Source organism: Eptesicus fuscus, chromosome 13 (genome assembly GCF_027574615.1).
Source record: "Eptesicus fuscus isolate TK198812 chromosome 13, DD_ASM_mEF_20220401, whole genome shotgun sequence".
Classification (NCBI taxonomy): Eukaryota; Metazoa; Chordata; class Mammalia; order Chiroptera; family Vespertilionidae; genus Eptesicus; species Eptesicus fuscus.
The window spans coordinates 79,911,520-79,923,260 of NC_072485.1; the positions used below are offsets into that span (position 1 = coordinate 79,911,520).

General features: G+C 55.0%; 2 non-coding genes across 2 annotated transcripts; both read left to right on the forward strand.

Annotated features, from left to right (window-relative positions):
• Positions 1 to 1,066: 1,066 nt before the first annotated feature.
• On the forward strand, positions 1,067 to 1,144 carry MIR194-2 (microRNA mir-194-2). The gene has a single exon (NR_129238.2). It is a non-coding gene; the product is annotated as a microRNA mir-194-2 (primary transcript).
• Positions 1,145 to 1,265: 121 nt separating this feature from the next.
• Positions 1,266 to 1,350, forward strand: MIR192 (microRNA mir-192). Its single transcript, NR_129237.2, has one exon. It is a non-coding gene; the product is annotated as a microRNA mir-192 (primary transcript).
• Positions 1,351 to 11,741: the final 10,391 nt, after the last annotated feature.

Here is an 11,741-nt window from a genome sequence, read left to right on the forward strand (position 1 = left end):
TTGGCCTCTGGGCCAGTGTCCACGCAGGGAAACGGGGGTGGGGGGGGTGGCCCGAGTCCACTGTAAGAGCTCAGAGCCCCAGCTCCTCTTCCTCTCCAGAAGCCTTGGGGTCTCTGAAATGTCCCCTCGGCAGGAACCTGTCACTCAAGCCTGGTGGTGGTCCAGAGCCGGTCTGGGGGGCGGGGGGGGGGGGGCGGGGATGAGAAAACACGGCCGAGGAAAGGTCTGCTCTCTGGGGCCGGGGGGCCAGCGCAGGGACCCCAACCAGCTCCTTCCTCTCCCTGCAGCAGGGACAGGCCCACAGGCTGAAGGGAGGGCGCTGCCCGCCAGGCTAGGCCAGGGTGCAGAACGCCCACAGCCCTAAAGCGTACGAGGAACCAGCTGCGACCACAGGTTCAAGGTCACCCCACTCCCAGGCCACCCAGGTGCCAAGTGCTTTTTCCAGACGGGTGGTTGCTCACAGCCCTGTTCTTACCATCCCACCAGCAGGTTTGTGTATCAGCATCTTTTCAAGTTCCTTCCCTCCCCCTCCCCTCCCCTCTCCCCCCCTCCTCTGCCCGTTTGCTCTGTCCCTTTCCCGTTCTCGTTCTCGCCTGTGCCTCATCCCTTTCTCTCTTGGCCTCACTCACCCCCTCTCTCTGTCTCCCTTTCACCCGCCCTTCTGTGTCTCCTCTCCTTTCTACAGGGCCATCCTGCGGAATCGGGGCATTTGGAGGTCCCTGGGGACGACAGAGACCCAGCCGTCCCTCGCCCCTCTGCCCTGTGGCTGCGGCAGGAAGGGTGGGCAAAGGGCACAGCAGCCAAACGAACTGGGGCCCAGCTCTGGTTGGGAAAGAAACGAGGAAACAAGGAACTTGGGGACAGAGGGTGTGGGTGTCAGAGGGGCAAAGGCTGCCTCGGGGTGTAAGTCAGGGCCACTCCCGGCTTTGTGGGCAGATCTGGGCTGAGCCTGGACTTCGCCCAGAGAAGGAGGGGGCCCCGCACGATAAGGAGCCTCAATGAAAAGGCCACGGACCCGGCCCTGAGGACGCAGGCCTCAGCCCAAGCGGAGCGGCCTCCAAGCGGCTGCCACCCCCTGTAACAGCAACTCCATGTGGAAGTGCCCGCTCGTTCCAGTGGGGCTGCTGTTATCTGGGGTGGGGGCCGGTCCCCGAGGAGGCGGAGAGGAGGCTGCGCCCAGCGGACCAGCAGGGACCCCCGTGGCTGCGCCCCAGGCCCAGGATGGCCCTGGGCGGTGGGCTGTGGGCAGGCCGCGGAGACCGAGTGCACAGGGCTCTGACCTATGAATTGACAGCCAGTGCTCTTGTCTCCTCTCTGGCTGCCAATTCCATAGGTCACAGGTATGTTCGCCTCAATGCCAGCTGCCAGGACCTGGCGGGAGGGCCGGGCTGTGTCCAGGGGCAACGGGGAGCCGCTAGCCCAGTGCAGCACGCAAGGCCCACGGCCCTCGTGTCTCGTTCCCCTTTCCACTCGCCCTCCAGTAGCCTGCCCTCCTCTGGGCCTCACCTGTACTGCCTGCTGCGGCACGGCATGCCTCTGTGCTTTGCCCATGCTGTTCCCTCTGCCTGAAACACCCTTCCCAGCTTTTTTGCAGGGTCACTCTACTAACCATTCCAAGCTCTGCCTCCGCGTGTGCTGCCTGCTGGAAGCCCGCTGGAGCCTCAGGTCCTGCCGGCACCCCAGGACCCGGTGCTTCCCCTGAGTATAGACTCCCCCAGGTCTCTGTCCTCCCCACACCTGTGAGCTCAGCCTCCGGCCCAGGCCGAGCCCAGGTGTGTGCCCAAATGTTCGAACAGATCGGGAGCTTCCGCCTTGCATGCCCAGGAACATGAATGTGGCCGTGAGGGCCAAGGGCTCCGGTCCCAGTCTGTGCTAGGGCCCCCCTAAGACAGGGCCCTGTGCCAGCCTTCCCCTCTGCTCGCCCCGCTCTCCTCTCTTGCCATTCTCATTCTGGCCTGTGGTGTGAGTGTCCGGGGCAGAGCCGTGTGGATAAGACGTGGCCTCACCCCAGCTCCAGCTTCCCACAGCAGCCGCTCTCCTGCCTGGCTCTTACCCAGTGGTCTTCTGGGAAAATCTTCATTTGAACACAAAGACTTGTGCTGGTAAATAAAAAGTAAAAATGAGCCTGGCCGGTGTGGCTCAGTGATTGAGTGTTGACCTATGAACCAGGAGGTCATGGTTCGATTCCTGATCAGGGCACATGCCTGGGTTGCAGGGCTCAATCCCCAGTAGGGGGCGTGCAGGAGGCAGCTGATCAATGATTCTCTCTCATCATTGGTGTTTCTATCGCTCTCTCCCTTCCTCTCTGAAATCAATAAAAATATTTTTTTAAGTAATAATTGGAAACCCAGACCTAGGAATAAAGCTCAAGTTGCTTTAACAGGAAGTGGTTCTTGAGCCCTTTCTGTGACCGGGCACGGGCGCACACCCATCACCCGCACTCATTTCGGCCACTTTGCAGGGCAGCTCCTGGGAGCCTGGTTGGGAGGTGAGGACATGGGCTCCGAGAGGGGCAGCAGCTGCTCAAGTCACAGAGCTGGTGGGGCCTTTTCCCTCTGAGGACTCGGTGCAGCCCCTGCTCTGGTCTCTATGTCACCGTCATGTGTCTCCCCCCGCACCCCCTGTGCAGCTCTGCTCACACTGCCCTGTGATCCCTGGGCCCCCATCTCCTCTGCTGAGATGCCCCCCACCCCCGTTGACCACCTGATCTGCTCCTGCCTCTACCTGCACCCTGTGGGCCTCTCCCACCAGCCCCTTATCTCCTTCCTTGAGAGCTCCGTGTGCTTATCTTACCCTCCCGCCCGTCCCCAAGCGCCTGGAGGATAAAGTCCATGACTCACTCCTCCTGGGAGTGGTGGGGGCAGCCTTGAAGGTGTGAGACACAGCCCTGCCCTGCGTGTCCTCCTCCATCGCCTCTGGAGAGCCTGACAGCTCTCAGAGGCACTGTCCCCACCCGTGAGCAAGGCCAACCCAGCTCCCTCTGACTGGCTCTTTGATTTCCTGACCTGCGGCCTTTTCCCAGCAGGCCCTGGGCCTGTGCATATCTTGCTTAGACTGGATCCCCCTCCCTCTCCCTCTCCAGACCCCTACTCACTGGCTCCCATGATGCTCTGAGGCCTCTCGTAGGGCCCCCATCACCAACACCTGCTGTTGCCCCCAGCCTGTGAGCCCGTGGGAGCAGCGGCCACTGACGTTTTGCTTCCTGTAGTCTCAGACTGGCACAGAGTAGGTGCTAAATAAATGCGCACTCATCAGCCCCACCAAGCAGCATCAATTTACACTCACCTTACACTCTCTTCTTACATACATCTCTCTACACTTCGCCCAGGGATGTCAATGTGTTTGAATGGCAGGGTCTGCCTCAGGCCTGGCGGGGTGCTGAGTAATTTATGGGACATTTGCCCCATTCCCTTTCTCGTTTGGGAGAGAGGGGCATGGACTGCACCGGGGCCTGTCCGCCTCAGGTTCCAGAATCCGAACCTGTTCTTTAGGCGACAGAGAATCCTGGAAAGCCTGAGTGGGAGCGTAGCCAGAAGCCGCTCCATGGGAGACTAGCCAGGGGCACACTTGCAGACCGAGAGTGAGTCACAGGAGGCCAGTGAGAGCGTGGTTTTCGGGACTGAGATACAAGGAGGCTGGTGAAGAGGAGACAAGGCAAGAGCAGGTGTAAGGGTTAGAGGAGAAGAAAGCTGGGGTATGGCGGGGGGTTAAGATGAGGATAAAGTGAGGTCCCGTGTGTCTTTCTTGGATGCAGGGACTGAGAAAGAGCCCTTAAAGCAGGACTAGCTAGAATAGAGCAAGGAAAGTGATATAATTTGTTATTATATCACTTGTGAAGGCTGCAGGGGCAGAGAGGAGAGTGTTGCTATAAAATAAATAAATGCACAGGTAAAGTGCCCGCTGAAAGACGGACCACAGTGAGTGACGTGCTTGCAGAGGGGCCATCAGAGGCCCGAAGGCACCAGGACAGTGCCTGCTGGTAGGAGGCCTCAAACACCAGCCATCCGTCTTCTCACCATCACCACGCGTGAGACAAGGCGATGCCGAGAGTGTGCGCAAACAGTGCCAACCACCAGGGAGGGCCTGGGGGGAAGGAGTCAGAACTGGGCGGCCTTGATGGGGAAAGGCTCCCTGAGAGGTGAGGGAGTTCAGCTTGAAGCCTAGGGAGATGCCAAGAGCATTGGAGGAGGAAGGAATGAATGACGGCGACAAAGGTGCAGAAAGGGGAAGGAGGCGGGGACCAGGGAGCCTGCTCTTCCGTAAGCCTTACTCCCTGCGGCCACCACCAGAGGGCGCCCCAGGCCGAATCCCGCGGGTGCCGTGCAGGGCCGCCCTCCCCGCTCCACCCCTGCCTGTCCCCCAGCGGCCCCAGGCGGGTCACTGTCAGCGCCCCTCACAGAGGCGGGTCCCAGGCGCTCAGTGCTCACCTCACACAAAGTGGGGTTCTTGGTGGGACATCTACAGCTGTCATGTGTGTATTCAACATAAATGTAACATGTATACCCGTAGAATTATAAAGTGAGTCCTTGTGTAACTAGCAGTTAAGAAGAGCCCTGGCCGGTGTGCTCAGTGGTTAGAGGGTCGGCCCACGTACCTAAGGGTCACGGGTTCGATTCCTGGTTCAGGGGCACATACCTGAATTGCAGGTTCGATCCCTGGCCCTGTCAGGACACCTGCCGGGGGCAACCAATCGATGTGGCTCTCTCACATAGATGTTTCTCTCTCTCTCCCTCTCACAAACCTTCCCTCCCCACCCCTTCCACTCTCTCTAAAAATCAATGGAAAAGATATCCTCAGGTGAGGCTTAACCCCCAAAAAGGAAAATCCCCACACGCGGGACCCCACCCGGGAAGCACAACGCTGACCCCTGTGGCAGTCACTTCCTGGTCTCTCTCTGCGGTTGGCCATCCATGTCGCAGCCCCAAACGCCAGGTGTCCCTGGGGCCTGGGTTGCTGTTGTTTCTGATGTAATGAATCTTGCCGCTGTGTCTGGCTGTCTCCATCTGGTTCACGTTCATTCGCTGCTGTCCAGTGGCTCACGGCATGAACAGAATACAGCTGATTTACTTCCTATAACGAGACCTTGGTACCGCTGGGTCATGAGGCTGCAAATATAATATCGGGCCAGGCTACATGGTGCCTGAGGGGGAGTATTTTGTTAACAGCCTTTTTCTTTTTCTTTTAAAATGTATTTTTATTGCCCTAACTGGTTTGGCTCAGTGGATAGAGTGTCTGTCAGCCTGTGGACTCAAGAGTCCCAGGTTCGATTCCGGTAAAGGGCATGTACCTTGGTTGCAGGCACATCCCCAGTAGGGGCTGTGCAGGAGACAGCTGATCGATGTTTCTCTCTCACTGACGTTTCTAACTCTCTATCCCTCTCCCTTCCTCTCTGTAAAAAATCAATAAAAATATTTTTAAAAATAAATAAAATAAAATAAAATGTATTTTTATTGACTTCAGAGAGGAAAGGAGAGGGAGAGATAGAAGCATCAATGATGAGAGAAAATCATTGATCAGCTGCTTCCTGCACGCCCCCTCACTGGGGATCGAGGCCGAAACCCAGGCATGTGCCCTTGACGGGAATCGAACCCGGGACCCTTCAGTCCGCAGGTTGATGCTCTATCCGCTGAGCCAAACCAGCTAGGGCTCTTTTTCTTTTTGACAATTATGAAACCTTCAGAAGAGTTGCAAGAAAAGTACAATGAACACTCATATACCCTTCATTCGGATTCACCAATAGTTAACGTATTTGCGCTCTCTCTCTCTCTCTTTCTCTCTCTCTCTCTCTCTCTCTCTCTCTCTCTCTCTGTCACACACACACATACACACACTTTTTTTCTGGACAATTTGAGAGTAAGTTACATGACCCTTCACCCTTAAATATTTCAACATGTGTCCCCTAAGAAGAATGGCATCTCTTACACAACCACAACACGGTTACCACATCCAGGCATAGCGACAGTGGCGCAATGCTGTCATCTGAGATGCCGATCACTTCCGACGTCTCTGTTGTCCCAATAAACGGGGATCGTGCCTCACATTGCCCTGTCGGGTCTCTTCAGTCTTCTTTAATAGAGACCATCTCAGCTTTTCTTTATTTTTAAGACCTTACCATTTTTGAAGAATACAGGCCAGCTGTTTTGTAGAATGGCCCTCAGCTTTTTCCTCCCCTTTCCTGCCCCCTCCCCACACCCCCTTCCCTCATTAAGAAAATCAAAATATGTCCACGATATAGCCCAGCCGGTGTGGCTCAATGAATTGAGTGTCATCCCATACACCAAAAGGTCGCCGGTGGATTCCCCGGGCCCATGCCCAGGCTCCATCCCCAGGAGGGGGCCTACAGGAGGCCGCCAATGGATGTTTCTAGCTCTCTCCCTCTCCCTTCCTCTCTCTCTAAAATCCATACAAACATATTTTTAAAAGTTTATCTGCCTCGTTAAAAAAATATGTCCATGATATAAAATCTGAACAATACAGAAAAGTACACAAAAATTGCCCCAGTTCCTATGATGCAAGGGTAGCCCTGTAGACATTTCCTGTCATCACTCGAGCTAGTGACTTTGATGGTCTGTGGACTCTGCACATTCTCATGGAATCCTGCGAGCCAGGGCTTTGTTATCCCATTTTACATCCGGTCCCTGACACCTTGTGTCTGGTTAACGATGACACAGTCTTTAGAACTTGAACCTGTGTACTTTGCCCTCTTGATAGGGCTGGTAGTGTGTGTGGTGTGTGTGTGGTATGTGTGTGTGAAGCCAGGTCACATTGTACTCAGTTCTGAAATCTGCTTTCCCAGTTATCAGTACTCCATGATCACTTTAGTTTCCTTCCCTTTTCTGTTGTTGCCTGTTGAGTGGCTTCCAGGTGTTGGCAATCAAGTAGATTGTTGATTAACAAAAGGACAAATCCATTGCCGTGGTAACCGTTCATTGCTGTGCAACAAACTACAGGGTTCCTCTCCCCACCCCCATTGGAAAGTGGAGTGTTCCTGTGAAACCTTTTGTTTTAATCCTCACCCAGCACATACTGAGAGGAAGGGGGAGAGACAGACAGAGACATTGATGTGAGAGAGAAACATCGATCAGTTGCCTTCCATACCGCTGGGGATCAAACCCGAAACCCACGTATGTGTCCCGACTGGGAATTGAACCGGCAACTTTTAGGTGCACCGGACAATGCTCAACCAACTGAGCCACTCTGGCCCCGCCCTGTGAAACCTTTCCTAAGCTGAAATGGTGTACAGCAAACAAGCAGTCACCATTAATCTTGTTTTGCAATAACCATGAATTTATGTGAAAATTTTTTTGAGCAGTCCCAGACCAAAAAAAAAAAAAAAAAGAACTTCCAGGCATACCAACTAACACATAACACCTAAAAAAACACTAACACACAGCAAAAGCAGCGCCAGTCTTACCCACTGCCTCTGTAATGGCTCGCTGCTAACCACACACAACACTATTTTCCCAAAAGTGAAAATCCTCTTTGGATTTCTCTCGGTGAGCAGAAACAGGTACTAATGTAGGTCTTTCGTATACGGGAAGTGATGTGCTGTGAACTTTCAAAACTTGGAGGGATACTTGTACCACAACAGCCACTTATCAGCCCAAGGATCTGAAGGTCAGAAGTCCGGAGTCTGGAATGCTGAGATCACACGTTAACCTGGCTCAGTTCACCTCTAGAGAGAGACTCTGAGCAATCTGCTTCCACACTTGCTCTTGTTGATGGTTGGCCAGAATTGGCAAAATTCAGGTCCTTGCAGCTGTAGGACTGACGTCCCCATTTCCTTGCAGGTGGTCAGCCGTGTTAGAAATAAGGCAAGCCCCCCAAGTCAGGGGTTCTGATAGAATACAAAACACTCAGGAGCCAGGCAGCAAGGCAAACATATTTACTTCTACGCAGAAGGGTACACACACATGGTCTGGAAGCGTATGCACACCAAACAGGCGGGCTGCTTGGGTTTATAATCCCTTAGGCACGTGACCTGTCCTTTGCTCTTGATTGGAGCTCAGGCACACAGTCTTTCTCGATTGGCTAATTGAAAGGGAGGGGCTGGCCTTTGCTGTTTCAAGGTGGCAGCCCCCAGGGGAGCTGCAAGCCATGTGGCCAACATGGTGGCTGTCTAAACTGTTCTTTGACAGAAAAGATGACTTGTTTATTCTCACAGCTGGGGGCTGTTCTCAGCTCCCAGAGGCCACACACATTCCTTTCATGTGGCCCCTCCTTCTTCAAGTCAACAAGGGCATGCTGACTCTTTTGCTTTTCACCTCTGACTTCTGACGCCAGCGGAGTAAACTCTGCATTTAGAGTTCATGTGATAAGGTCAGGCCCCGTGGCTAATCCTTGATCTGAAGTCAACTGTGCCATCAAACATGAGCGGTCACAGGAGTAAGCCCACCATATTCGCCACCCCAGGCATCATATCAGGTGTGCACGGCAGTGTGGGGAATCTTGGGGACATCTTGGAATTCTGCCCACAATTACCAAAGTGCAAGAGAGTGTTTCAGAAGGAATTCTTAAAACCAAGGCAGGAGGCCAAGCTGATGAGCAGGAGATGGGGGCTTGGCCCCAGCTCTGAGAAGGGTCTCGCTGCATTCCTGCCCTGGAAGAAGCTGGAACATGTATGTCTGGGAGTGAACACGGAGTGGCCCTCTCATCTCCTCTGCATCCAGCTCCTTTTCAGATGACCCACCCCCATGGCCTGTACTTAAGGGCAGGATGGAGAAGACAAAGGTCAGAGCAATGTTCCCGCCGGGCCAGGAGGGAAGAGAGACTGACTGGCCGGGACAGCGCTATGGACCACCCAGCTCGGAGTGGCCTGTGTGGAGACTGATAGGGGAGGAGGAGGAGGGAGTTGTTAGGTCAGTGGAAGGGACTGGTGGGTGGCTTTGGACACAATGACCCCTCATTAAGGTGTGGAGTTGAGGGGCTGGGCCAGAGGCAAGAGGATGGACTCATTAAAGAGGAGCTGGTGCCGAAACCGGTTTGGCTCAGTGGATAGAGCATCGGCCTGCGGACTGAAAGGTCCCGGGTTCGATTCCGGTCAAGGGCATGTTACCTTGGTTGCGGGCACATCCCCAGTAGGGGGTGTGCAGGAGGCGGCTGATAGATGTTTCTCTCTCATCGATGTTTCTAGCTCTCTATCTCTCTCCCTTCCTCTCTGTAAAAAATCAATAAAATATATTTAAAAATAAAAAATAAAGAGGAGCTGGTGCCTGGCCAATGTGGCTCAGTGGTTGAGCACCAACCTGGAGATCAGGGTTTGATTCCTGGTCAGGGCACATGCCCAGGTTGCAGGCTCGATCCCCAGTGGAAGGCATGCAGGAGGCAGCCGATCAATGATTCTCTCTTATCATTGATGTTTCTCTCTCTCCCTCTCCCTTCCTCTTTCTGAAATCAATAAAATCATATTAATAATAATTTAAAAAGGATGAGCCGGGATCTGTGCCCTGGTGGTTTAGTATGACACGATTCAGGAAAGAATGACTCTGTAGCCCCCAACCTGAGAGGCTCAGGCTGTTTTCCAGCTGTGGGGGTGTAGGGGTCAGAGGCCGTGGTGAGGGAGCGGAAGAACATGCCTGAGAGGAGGTGAGGAGGGCAAGCGGCTGTTCTGGCACAGGGAGGGCTAAGACCAGGTTCCTTAGCAACACTCCTGCACCTCATGTGCAGGCTGCTGAGACGAGCGACATCAGGGCTACACCCCCCATTTCCATCCGTGTAGAGAAAGGGGACCCCAAGACCCCGCCAAGGGATCCCTGGTAATAACTGCAAAGGCAGAGTTCTCGTGTGCAGTGATCAATCACTTCCTGTGGAGTTCCAAACGCCGCGTTCCACAGCCAAGGCGTGGAGGGCAGGGCTGGGTGGTTCTGCACTCTGCACCCTGCACCCCGCACCCTGAACCCTGCACACTGCACCCTGCACCCCGCACCCCGCACCCTGCACTCCGCTGCAGTTCTGCCCCGCAGCCCCTGCAAGATGGGGCCAGAGGCCAAGGGCTAGAGTCACAGGTGGAAGAGTGTGGAAGCCCGGCAGTGGGTGGCACCTCTGGCCCACCATAGTTTTTATTAAAAGTGTTCTGAGCTCAGCTCAGGAAAGCGCTGCATCCTGGGGAGTCGCAGGCTGGGCACGCGGGCCTCAGGGCAGGGGCTGCTGCTTCATGAGAAAGACGCTCTGACCCCCTCTCCCCGCTGTGCTCCAGTCCGCCCTTGCCACTGCAAATGGTTTGAGTGTGGCACAGTGTTTACATTCCAAAGGCCCAGCTGCTCACTCAGCCTGGTGACTGCAGGAAGCCACTCGACGTCCAGGCCTCGGGTTTCTTCTCCTTGAAAATTGGAAGCAGAGATCCTGAGCAGCCCTGACACTTTGTCACTTCCAAGCCCGCCGGCCCGGCTGCTGGACCCTCCGAGGCCTGGGGAGCCCCCACTCCAGGGCCCTGCGCGGCTGCGCCTCTTTAGGAGAGAGGCCTCGGGGCTGTGGCCGCCCTTCTGGCCGGCGCTGGAGACCCTGGGCGGTGGGGCAGCAGGCCTCTCCAGTTCTTTACCTTGTTTTGGCAAAACTGATCTGTTGGCCAAATCTATTTCTCACGACGGCACCACCAAGAGGCTGCGCTGATGTGCAAACTTTCTCAGTGGGAAGAATGAGCCACTTCTCATCCCAGGACAAACCTATGTGTTTTTTGGCGTTTCCCAGCCTGATTCTTCTGCCATATTTGGAGAAAACAACAACCCATTTTTCGTTCTTTCTTTCTTTTTTTTTTAGGTTGTTTTTAGAGACCTTGTAGACACTTCTCTAGACCAGGCCACCTGGGACGGAGCAAACCGCTCCGAGAGAGAGCAGGTGGCCCCTTTCCGCCGGCTGAGCCAGTCTCTGAGGAGCGTGGGTTTTGCAGGTGTGTGTTTGTGAATTTGAAACGCGCACGTACACACACACGCACACACACACACACACACACACACACGCGCACACACACACACGCACACACACTGGGAGTGAGGGATGGACATCATTTCTGAGATAAAGGAAACGTCTGAACCCTTCCCCAATCTTTCCCCCCCGGGGTCCGCGCACAGACAGACAGTGAAACAGAGAAACCAAAAGTGAAAGGGTTCATTCAGGTTCACAAACTTTCTCCTCACATAGGAGCTACCTAACCCAGAGAGCAAGGGCAGGACATGTTCCCGGGGCCGGCCGTCCTAGAAGCGGAGGCCGCCCCGGATCTCGGATCTCGGCGCCAACTCTGGGAAACGAACATCTGAGGGAGAAAGAGCCCCTCTCCAGCCCTTTGAGCTCCTTAGAGAAAACCAGCGGCCATCCACGAGCAGCAGGGGCTGGGCTTCGTTTATAAATAACCCAGGAACATGTTGTTTTCAATTTTATAGGCTGGGCTTTCCCAGCACACAGGGCTCTGGGGAGAGAGGCAGACCATGGTGGGTCAGCGGGGGTGCTGCGGGGACCCGGCTCCTCAAAACCGCATTCAGGCCACGGACAACCGCTGCTTTCAGGGTCCTCAGCCTCGGGCCCTTCCCGGGAACAGCCCAGAAGCTGCATCTCCGGGGCGGACCCCTCTACGTGCCACGTAGGAGCCAAGTCCTTTGGCTCGGAGGCTGACCCAGGAAGTCTGGACTGGGCCTGCCGGAGGCTCCTGCCACCAGCTGGCACACAGCCCCAGAGGGACAGCCTGCCTACGGGCCTCAATACCCTCTTTAGAGGAGAATGCTTACAAAGGCCTCCGGACTTCTTTGCAC